The sequence below is a fragment of the Rutidosis leptorrhynchoides genome, chromosome 6, assembly GCF_046630445.1.
Source record: "Rutidosis leptorrhynchoides isolate AG116_Rl617_1_P2 chromosome 6, CSIRO_AGI_Rlap_v1, whole genome shotgun sequence".
Taxonomy (NCBI): Eukaryota; Viridiplantae; Streptophyta; class Magnoliopsida; order Asterales; family Asteraceae; genus Rutidosis; species Rutidosis leptorrhynchoides.
The window spans coordinates 104,122,850-104,135,807 of record NC_092338.1 but is presented as its reverse complement, the minus strand read 5'-3'; positions in this window follow the sequence as shown (position 1 = coordinate 104,135,807).

Below are 12,958 nucleotides of genomic sequence, written 5' to 3'. Positions count from 1 at the left end.
ATTAAGTTGTAGAACATAGTTCTTAGTTTGATCTTGAAGATCCAAGACTCAAAAGTCTAGATCTAACATAAGTGTACAAAGTTATAATTAAAGAAAGCTTACTTGTGTGTTCTTGAACTTTCAAAGTTAACTTTTAGTTCAAGATTAATGAGATCAAGACTAACTTGTAGTACTTGACCAACAACAACCAATAATCACAAAATTAAAGTGCAAGTAAATGAAGTAGTAAACTAAATGAACAAGAAACAAATTCATGGGTTGTTCATACTTTAAAGATTCAAACCAAAGTTTGATCTTTAGAAAGTAAACTTTAAAGTTTACTAACATGACTTACAAGTATGATTTGCAACACATGAACTCTAAATCTTTTGAAACAATAAATGTAGAATCATAAACTAGTAAGTTTATGTTCTTGTGTTCTTGAAAATACAATATATTATGAAGAATCTAACTAGAAAGTTTGATTCTTGTACAAGTATGTAACAACTAACAAATACAATTAACAAAGTCACAACAAAGAAGTAAACAACAATCAAACAAAGATGATGATGAGATGAGATGAGATGTATGGTTCGGTTTTAATCAAGAAAAGAAGAAGAGAAAAACTCAAGTTACTTACAAGACTTGAGAGTAAATGAGAGGAAAATAATTGTAAGTAAGAATGTGTGTTTGAGAATGAGAGAAATGCAAGTAAACAAGTAATGAAAAAAAAAGATTTTGATTCCCTTGTAGACCCCTTGGCCGACGGTCATAGCAATGGGGAGGGAGGAAGGAGTTGTCCAAGGTGTTCTTGCATGTTAAAGTCTAAAAAGGTGGTCATTAGAGGTGATTACAAGGGAAAGATATGGTAACTAGATTCCAACAAAGTTAACTTATCTAGCTTCATTTTAAATGATACTTACATGTTAAAGATGGGCTAAGTAATCCTTGTAAGATGTAGGGTGGGCTTATAAGCCCATGTTCAAGAGTCCATAACATTAATCAAAGCCCAAGTTCAATTAATTAACAAATAAGTCCAATTAAAGCCCAAGTTAGTACTAACCACCATAGTTAATTAAAATGATTAATAAAATCAATCATGAATGTAAATAATACTTGAAAATATTATTCGTGTAATTTTCGCGTGTCACAAAGACGTTTCGGGCAATTAAAGTCAAGTACGGGCAATCATGGCAACATGTAAATGTAATAACATATATTCGTTTAATCACACGTATTAATAATAATAATTATTAATAAATAAACGTTGGAAAATCCAGGGTCGTTACAACTAGCATGAAATATCTCATAAAATTACAAAAATATGAGTAATCATTCATGACTTATTTACATGAAAATAAAATTACATATCCTTTATATCTAATCCATACACCAACGACCAAAAACACCTACAAACACTTTCATTATTCAATTTTCTTCATCTAATTGATCTCTCTCAAGTTCTATCTTCAAGTTCTAAGTGTTCTTCATAAATTCTACAAGTTATAGTTTCATAAAATCAAGAATACTTCCAAGTTTGCTAGCTTACTTCCAATCTTGTAGAGTGATCATTCAACCTCAAGAAATCTTTATTATTTACAGTAAGATATCTTTCTAATATAAGGTAATACTCATATTCAAACTTTGATTCAATTTCTATAACTATAACAATCTTATTTCGAGTGGAAATCTTACTTGAACTTGTTTTCGTGTCATGATTCTACTTCAAGAACTTTCAAGCCATCCAAGATCCTTTGAAGCTAGATCTATTTGTCTCTTTTCCAGTAGGTTTATCCATAAAACTTGAGGTAGTAATGATGTTCATAACATCATTCGATTCATACATATAAAGCTATCTTATTTGAAGGTTTAAACTTGAAATCACTAGAACATAGTTTAGTTAATTCTAAACTTGTTCGCAAACAAAAGTTAATCCTTCTAACTTGACTTTTAAAATCAACTAAACACATGTTCTATATCTATATGATATGCTAACTTAATGATTTAAAACCTGAAAACACGAAAAACACCGTAAAACTGGACATACGCAGTCGTAGTAACAACACGGGCTGTTTTGGGTTTGATAATTAAAAACTATGATAAACTTTGATTTAAAAGTTGTTCTTCTGGGAAAATGATTTTTCTTATGAACATGAAATTATATCCAAAAATCATGGTTAAACTCAAAGTGGAAGTATGTTTTTCAAAATGGTCATCAAGACGTCGTTCTTTCGACAGAAATGACTACCTCTTACAAAAATGACTTGTAACTTATATTTTCGACTATAAACCTATACTTTTTCTGTTTATATTCATAAAATATAGTTCAATATGAAACCATAGCAATTTGATTCACTCAAAACGGATTTAAAATGAAGAAGTTATGGGTAAAACAAGATTGGATATTTTTTATTTTTGTAGCTACGGGAAATATTAACAATTCTATACAAATCATATCCTAGCTAACTTATATTGTATTATACATGTATTCTAATATATTATGTAATCTTAGGATACCATAGACACGTATGCAAATGTTTTGACATATCATATCGACCCATGTATATATATTATTTGGAACAACCATAGACACTCTATATGCAGTAATGTTGGAGTTAGCTATACAGGGTTGAGGTTGATTCCAAAAATATATATACCTTGAGTTGTGATCTAGCCTGAGACGTGTATACACTGGGTCGTGGATTGATTCAAGATAATATATATCGATTTATTTCTGTACATCTAACTGTGAACAACTAGTTGTAGGTTACTAACGAGGACAGCTGACTTAATAAACTTAAAACATTAAAATGTATTAAAAGTGTTGTAAATATATTTTGAACATACTTTGATATATATGTACATATTTGTTATAGGTTCGTGAATCGACCAGTGGCCAAGTCTTACTTCCCGACGAAGTAAAAATCTGTGAAAGTGAGTTATAGTCCCACTTTTAAAATCTAATATTTTTGGGATGAGAATACATGCAGGTTTTATAAATGATTACAAAATAGACACAAGTACGTGAAACTATATTCTATGGTTGAATTATAGAAATCGAATATGCCCCTTTTTATTAAGTCTGGTAATCTAAGAATTAGGGAACAGACACCCTAATTAACGCGAATCCTAAAGATAGATCTATTGGGCCTAACAAACCCCATCCAAAGTACCGGATGCTTTAGTACTTCGAAATTTATATCATATCCGAAGGGTGTCCCAGAATGATGGGGATATTCTTATATATGCATCTTGTTAATGTAGGTTACCAGGTGTTCACCATATGAATGATTTTTATCTCTATGTATGGGATGTATATTGAAATATGAAATCTTGTGGTCTATTGTTACGATTTGATATATATTGGTTAAACCTATAACTCACCAACATTTTTGTTGACGTTTTAAGCATGTTTATTCTCAGGTGATTATTAAGAGCTTCCGCTGTCACATACTTAAATAAGGACAAGATTTGGAGTCCATGCTTGTATGATATTGTGTAAAAACTGCATTCAAGAAACTTATTTCGTTGTAACATATTTGTATTGTAAACCATTATGTAATAGTCATGTGTAAACAGGATATTTTAGATTATCATTATTTGATAATCTACGTAAAGCTTTTTAAACCTTTATTGATGGAATAAAGGTTATGGTTTGTTTTAAAATGAATGCAGTCGTTGAAAAACGTCTCATATAGAGGTCAAAACCTCGCAACGAAATCAATTAATATGGAACGTTCTTAATCAATAAGAACGGGACATTTCACATTAGATCATGGTTTAGTTCACAGGAAGTCTTCATCTCGTAAAACCTAAAAAAAATAAAAATTCAGAATGGAGGGAGAATACTAGTTCTTTAGGGTCTGCTAGGGAAAGACCATTCGGATTCCATTCTCGAGAACTACACGAAAACAGAAAATCTAACTCTAACAGAAATACATATTACCCTAAAAAGATTCGAACCTCCCCACACTTAGTTAGATGTGGTGTTGAAATTGTGATTAACTTCGTTGTCAACTTCCATCGGATCATGTACGTAATGTTTAACTCTGTGACCATTAACTTTAAATTCAATCCCATTTGAATTTATTAACCCTATTGTTCCGTATGGGAAAACTCTTTTGACTATAAATGGTCCAGACCATCTTGATTTCAATTTTTCAGGAAATAGCTTGAATCGTGAATTGAAAAGAAGAACTCTGTCTCCTTCTTTAAATTCTTTTGAACTTCTGATTCTTTTATCATGTCATTTCTTCGTTCTTTCTTTATAGATTAACGAATTTTCGTATGCCTCAAGTCTTAATTCTTCTAATTCGTTTAGTTGACTTAACCGTAGACGTCCGGCTTCATGTAAATCACGATTACATGTCTTCAAAGCCCAAAATGCTTTGTGTTCAATTTCTACTGGAAGATGACATGCTTTTCCGTAAACGAGTTTAAAAGGTGTGGTACCAATTGGAGTTTTGTAGGCTGTTCTAAAAGCCCAGAGTGCATCCTCTAATTTAATGGACCATTCCTTTGGATTTGATCCTACGGTTTTCTCTAGAATACGTTTTAAAGCTCGGTTGGTATTTTCAACTTGTCCACTTGTTTGTGGATGATAAGCAGTGGAGATTTTATGAGTTACTCCATATCTTTTGAGAACTTTCTCAAGTTGATTATTACAAAAATGAGTACCCCGATCACTTATTAAAGCTTTCGGTGTTCCAAACCTAGCAAAAAGACATTTTAAGAAGTTGACTACAACTCGTGCATCGTTAGTTGGGAGAGCTTGTGCTTCTGCCCATTTAGATACATAATCAATGGCAACGAGAATGTATAGATTATTATGAGATTTTGGAAATGGACCCATAAAGTCAATACCCCAAATGTCAAATACTTCACATACTTGAATGACATTTTGTGGCATTTCATCACGTTGACTTATTTTTTTGGCCCTTTGACAAGCATCACAGGATTTGCAAAGAAGGTGTGCGTCTTTGAAAATTGTAGGCCAATAGAATCCAGCATCATAAAGTTTTCTTGCTGTTAGTTGAGGCCCATAATGCCCTCCTTTTGGTCCTGTGTAACAATGGTTTAAGATTTTACTAGCTTCGTCTCCGAATACACATCGGCGTATTATTCCATCGGGACAACTTTTAAACAAATGTGGATCTTCCCAGAAATAGTGTTTTATATCACTAAAGAATTTCTTTCGTTTTTGGTATGATAATCCTTTTTCAAGGAATCCACATACTAAGTAGTTTGCATAGTCTGCAAACCATGGAATTTCATTATAATCTATCTTCAATAGATATTCATCAGAAAAGTTATCTTGTATGGCCGATTCATTTAGAACTTCTAATTCGGGATTTTCAAGACGAGAAAGATGATCAGCGGTGAGATTTTCTGCTCCTTTTTTATCTCGGATTTCAATATCGAACTCTTGTAAGAGTAAATCCAAGGGATTAATCTTGGTTTAGCATCTTGTTTCGAAAATAGGTATCTAAGAGCAGAATGGTCGGTATAGACCACCGTTTTAGCTAGAATGAGATATGAACGAAATTTGTCAAAAGCAAAGACAATAGCAAGGAGTTCTTTTTCAGTAGTTGTATAGTTCGTTTGTGCTCCTTGTAATGTCTTACTAGCATAATATATAGGTTAAAATCGTTTTTCAATCCTTTGTCCTAAAACGGCTCCCATTGCAAAATCACTTGCATCGCACATTAGTTCGAATGGTAGATTCCAATTTGGAGTTATCATGATCGGCGCATTAGTGAGTTTTTTTTAAGAATATTACAAGATATGATGCATTCATCTGAAAAGATGAATGGAACATCCTTTTCTAGGAGTTTATTCATAGGAGTGGCAATTTTAGAAAAATCTTTTATAAAACGTCGGTAAAAACTGGCATGCCCTAGAAAACTCCTAACTCCTCTAACATTGGTGGGATGTGGAAGTTTAGCAATTACATCTACTTTAGCTCTATCCACTTCAATTCCTTCCTTTGAAATTTTATGACCAAGAACGATGCCTTCTTTAACCATGAAATGGCATTTCTCCCAATTAAGTACTAGATTTGATTGTTCGCATCTAATAAGCATTCGTTTAAGATTAACTAGACATGATTCAAATGTATCACCGAAGACTGAAAATTCATCCATGAAAACTTCCATGCATTCTTCTATCATGTCGTGAAAAATCGCCATCATGCATCTTTGAAAGATTGCAGGGGCATTGCAAAGTCCAAATGGCATGCGTTTGTAAGCAAAAGTACCATAAGGGTACGTGAATGTGGTTTTATCTTGGTCCTCGGGTGCTATTGGAATTTAAAAATATCCAGAAAAACCATCAAGAAAACAATAGTAACTATTTCTGGCTAATCTTTTCAACATTTGATCAATAAAAGGTAAGGGAAAGTGATCTTTTATGGTAGCGTCATTTAATTTTCTATAATCAATACAAACACGCCATCCTGTTACAGTCCTAGTAGGAATAAGCTCATTTTTCTCATTTGTGATGACAGTCATGTCACCCTTCTTAGGCACGCATTGAACTGGGCTTACCCATGGACTATCAGAGATTGGATAAATTAAACCTACATCTAGCAGTTTAATAATTTCTTTCTTAACAACATCTTGCATATTAGGATTTAGTCTTCGTTGGCGTTGCACATACGTTTTATGACCTTCTTCCATAAGGATTTTATGTGTGCAATATGAAGGACTTATTCCTTTAATATCATGAATCTTCCATGCAATAGCTGGTTTATGAGCTTTCAACACAGAAATGAGTTGAGATTTTTCATTTTCAGTAAGAGAAGACGATATTATTACAGGTAATTCAGATTCGCCATGTAAATAAGCGTATTCCAAATGGTTTGAAAGTGGCTTTAATTCTAATGTCGGTGGTTCTTCTATCGATGATTTGTATCGATATCTGTTTCCTCTTTTAGCATTTGAATTTCTTCTGTTGTTGGTTCATATCCATTAGCCATAAGTGTAGCTAACATTTTAATTTCATCAATTGGTTCAGTTCCTTCTCCTAAAGAACATTCTCCTGTTCCTTGTAATTCTAGAAATTCTTCTAACAATTCTGCATGTGATTCTATAGTTTGAATATAATAACATGTATCATCTGCAGATTACGGTTGTTGCATTGCTCTATCAACAGAAAAAGTAACACTCTCGTCCTCTATACTTAGGGTCAATTTCTTACCAAACATGTCTATTATTGCTTTGGCCGTGTTTAAGAATGGTCTTCTTAATATGAGAGGAACTCGAGAATCTTCTTCCATATCCAGAATAACAAAATCTACTGGAAATACTAAAGTACCAACTTTAACTAGCATGTTCTCCATTATCCCTCTAGGATATTTTACTGATCGATCGGCTAGTTGTATGCTTATTCGTGTTGGTTTCAATTCTCCAAGTTCTAGTTTAGCGCATAGTGAATACGGCATTAAATTTATACTAGCACCTAAATCTGCCAATGCTTCTATTGAACTAAGACTACCCAGAAAACATGGAATTGTGAAACTTCCTGGATCAAATAATTTTTCTGGTATCTTATTCAACAACACTGCAGAACAATTAGCATTCATAGTAACAGCCGAGAGTTCTTCCATTTTCTTTCTATTTGTGATTAGATCTTTCAGAAATTTAGCATATCTAGGCATTCCTGAAATCACATCAATAAAAGGAAGATTGACATTTATCTGTTTAAACATATCCAAGAATTTAGATTGCTCGGCTTCAAGTCTCTCTTTTCTCATTTTACTCGGGGTAAGGAAGTGGTGGTTGGTATGGTTTAACATAAGGTTTAGCCTTAACTGTGTTATCTTCATTAACCTTTTCAACTACCGGTTCTTTTTCCTTATCTTGATCAGATTGTAGTTCTTGTGGAGTAGGAATAGCATCATCAGAAATTACAGGTATTTCAGGTGGTTTAAGTGTGATACCACTTCTTGTGGTAATGGCTTTAGCTGTTTCATTCTGGGGGTTAGCATTAGTATCACTAGGTAGACTTCCCGGTTTTCTTTCACCTATCAACCTTGCTAGGTTGCTCACTTCTTGTTCCAGATTTTGAATAGAAGCTTGTTGATTTCTAAATGCTTGAGCATTTTGTTCATTGGTTTGTTTCTGAGATGTGAAAAATTGAGTTTGAGATTCAACTAGCTTCGACATCATGTCTTCTAAATTTGGCTTTTTATCATCGGTTTGTGGTGGTTTATTTTGAAAAATAGGTCTTTGCTGATTGTAAGTATTGTTAGATACTTGTTGATTGATAGGACCTTGTTGGTTATTGTATGGAACATTTCGGTTATAATTCTGGTTTTGATTGTAGTTTGGTCTTGGCGGTTGATAATTATTCTTATAATTATTTCCAGGCCTTTGGTTTATGTATGAAACATTCTCTCTTTGTTCCATTGTTAGTTCAATACTGAGACAATCTTTTGTCAAATGTGGTCCTCCACACTGCTCACAACTAATTCGTATTGAGTGAATATCCTTAGTCATCTTTTCCATTCGTCTCTCGACAGCATCCATCTTTACGGAAATGGAATCTATGTCATGGCTAGAATCGGCTCTAGCTGCTTTAGATGATGTAACGATATCATTTTCTTGATGCCACTCATGTAAGTGGGAAGCAGTGTTATCAATAATTTTATAAGCATTTGTGATGACCCGGAAAATTCTGACCAAATTTAAACTTAATCTTGTATGATTAATGTTTCCGACACGATAAACAAAGTCTATGAAGTTAAATCTCAAAATTTTGAACTGTTCAATTAATCTTCGATTGTTCTCAACGAAACGCGAACAATTATATATAGATACATATACTATAACTTGAAAACGTAACAAAGTGTTGAGGATATGATACTGTGCATTAAACTTATTGGTTTAATTATCTGATTGATATATTTAACTACAGAGTTAAAAGATTATGCCAAACGATTCAAGTAAAAGATATTTACCGAGTCTCTTAAGAATTATGATATTATTACGAGTCTCTATTGAGAGGTCCACTTGATTTGAGAAATCATTCATTTTAACGGTATTCGGAATAAATGGTGAATTATTTGTTTAAATAACGTAATTTGGACACATACAATAATAAGGAATATTAACTGTTAAGAATTAATTATATGAATAACTTGCGATACGTATTTTAAAATGTGTTTATAAATATTGAGAATAGATATTAACTTGGTTATGAAACGTTTGATAAATATTATTATATTAATAAATAATGAGATAATGATTTATAGAAGTAAATGACCAAAATACTCTAAAGTTTAAGATATACTCAGGGTGGTATAATTTAGGGATAATTTAAGGCTATATTTTGACAAAGGTACGTGTCCCAGAATGAAAATTTCAAGTTTTCTCAGCGTACGAAGGGACACTCGAAAAACCGGAACCGGGACATAAGTCGCGTAACAACGTACGACTTATCGGAACAAAAATTACAAGTTAACTATGCATGTGAATTTAATATAATATATAATTAATTATATAAATTAAATATATTATATATATTATTAATTATTATGTCGACAAACAAAAAAACAAAAATATGTGAGCTGGATCTGACGGCCATGCGATCGCATGAGAAATAGGCATAAAACTCATGCGATCGCATGGGCATCAGAATCAGGAATTATGCCTATAAATACCAGGTTTCTGCGCGAGTTGTTTTACACATATATTACTATGTGTAAATTTATTTATTTAAATTATTATTATTATTATTATTATTATTATTATTATTATTATTATTATTATTATTATTATTATTATTAAGATTATTATTATTTATTTTATTATTATTAATAGTATTATTATTATTATTATTATTATTATTAATTATATCACTTAAAATACTACGACGAGGTCATGAGCGTGTCACTTTCAAAATGGGTTTTCAAGTGGGATAGAGCTAAGGAAACTATGGGTTATTACTAAGGAGGTTATGGGTATTGTTCGAGGGTTTTGTTCGTAAGTCAAACCTAGTGTTTATCATCTCCGTTACTTCTACGTACTATCCTACAATATTGAATCTCAATATTGATACGTTGAGATCTACGATTCTTTGATATACCGAGTTTCGGTTACATTACGATGAACAACTGTATGTGCTGCTAAGGTGAGTTTCATTGATCCCTTTTTAATTGCTTTTGCAATATATATTTTTGGGCTGAGAATACATGCACTTTATTTTAAACGCAATGGATACAAGTACATACTAAATTCTACACTGAGTTTGAACCGAAAATCCCTTAGCTTTGGTAACTGTTAACTGCCAGTTATAAGAACTGGTGGGCGCGAGTAGTAGTATATGGATCCATAGGGCTTGATATCCCCGTCCGAGCTAGAGCGCTAGCCTTTTAACGGACGTATGCTATTTGATAAGCGTACACGTTGGTTTGCGTGTATTATTAAGATGATTATACAAAGGGTACAAATTATATATACGTTAAGTTTAGTTACCAGGGTGCTCAATTTCGTAGAATATTTTGATAAACGTTTCTGGATGAAACAACTGAAATCTTGTGATCCATCTTTATATACAGATTATGCGAAACATACAAACTATGAACTCACCAACCTTTGTGTTGACACTTGTTAGCATGTTTATTCTCAGGTTCCCTAGAAGTCTTCCGCTGTTTGCTTATATGATAGACAAGCTATGTGCATGGAGTCTTATATGGCATATTTTTCAAGAAAACATTGCATTCACCAATTAATCATCATGTACCTTATTTTGACTGCATTGTCAACGGAAGTACTATTGTAAACTATTATATACGGTGATTGTCTATATGTAGAAATCATCAGATGTCGAAAACCTTTGATTTAAATATTCATTTATGGTATGCCTTTTCAAAAGAATGCAATGTTTACAAAACGTATCATATAGAGGTTAAATACCTCACAATGAAATCAATGAATGACGTGTTCGTCCATATGGATTTGGAGCGATCGTCACAGTTGGTATCAGAGCGTTGGTCCTAGCGAATCAGGTCTTGCATGAATGTGTCTAACTGATAGTTGTTAAGATGCATTAGTAAGTCTGGACTTCGACCGTGTCTGCAAGTTAAAAGTTTTGCTTATCATTTCTTGTCGGAAATTACATGCTTATCATCTTAAGTCTAGACACGTTTTCCTGCATTTATTGCATAAATAGTGTATAGACAAAAATTCATATCTTAGCGTATCTGTTACTGTAAACTTTTCCTGATATCTTCCGAAAATTTCTCCGTGATTTATGGAATTTGGTATTATATATACATATGTAAATTATGTATTGAAGAATACCAAACTAAATTCTATAATCTAATTCATATCAAAAATCATCTCCCTATTTATACAAGATGGATCCCGTATCTAGTTCAAACTCTGACAGCTATTCCGATATGGATATTCACCTGAATTCCGAAGACAGTGTAACCGGAATGGATCAACCAATTAGCCGTCATCTATTCTGGATGAATTGGGGATGGGTTCGTAGCCTACTTAATTATTGGAGACAAGAAGAAGGCGATCCCTTTCACCCACCACATTGCCCTCTTGGCGAAGAACCTGAAGCACTTACCCGTGAACCTGTTCGAGACACCATTTTCTCTCTCATTTCCAGAGTATCTCGTCACGATAATATACTATCTCAAATTCTGGATCTTATTCATCCGCTCGTCCGAACCGCCAATCATCCCGGTGTAGTAGAAGAAGTCATCGAGCTTCGTGCTCGGGTAGTGGCTTTGGAGAATATGGTGCAAAGGTTACAAACACCAGCAGCATCACCGGCATCAACAGTACCACCGACAACAACACCAACAGTACCATTACCACCACCAACAACATCTGCATCGCAAACCTCAACTTCACAATATGTTCCACGAGCATCAACGTCATACGCACCGTAGTTACCAAGAAATACCAGCAATAATAACCGATGAAGTATTAACTCATTTCCCCTGAAGAAATTTTATGTATATTTAATATATATGAATTTTGAAATCAAAATAAATATTTTCGTACTAAGCTATTACGTGTGAATCTTAACTGGTAGGTACTACTCGGTTAGTTCATATTACTAATATGCAATGATGTACATCCTTCATTAACGGCTTAATCATCGATAACTACAATCTCTGTTTCAATTCAATGAATTTAATTTCATAATAAACCAAGTGTATTATTCAATAACATGGTTGATTTTACACTTTCATCTTCGATGCACTCGAAACTTTCTAGAAAACATCATTTGCACCTTGCGAAGTTTGCAAGAATTCCACGAATATCAACACCCTTCACCAAGGAATATCAATAAGAATAAATAATGAAGTATTGATTTCATTAGTGAAATACTCCGCGAAGATTATGTAATCTCTAATGTTTTAGAGATTATTCATTTATAATTCAAGTTAAAAATCAAATGAGCTTAATATGATATTAACTCATTAAATCTGTATTACATCTGAAGAAATATACATACATATATTTTCATAAAGACTGTAATGAAAATTCTTTTGTACAAAATATTAATTGTGAAATCTTTAACGGGTAGGTAATACTCGGGAATATATAAGTTCACAATTAATATGTTACACTGTACATTCTTCAACTTTGATTCAAAAATTATTAACTATGCTCACAGCGATATACAATCGTTTCCATACAAATTCAATTACATATTCTGATATTGACGGATCAGAATCCAAGTCAAGATTTAACGGGTGACATCATTCTTAGATCTCTACATCTTTCAAAGCTATACTTTGACTTCAAAAATGTGAAAGATCCTTTAGCATTGTTATTACTGAAAATAATCTTGCCATCCTTTTCAAAGTATCCAGTTTTATGACACTTTCAACCAGTCAACTTCGACTTTTCAGATTAACCTTATTGTAACCTTGACATATACGTTTTTGTTACCGGGGAACCTTTTATGTTCCACCACATTAGCAGTAAATTTACTAACAACTTCATTAATC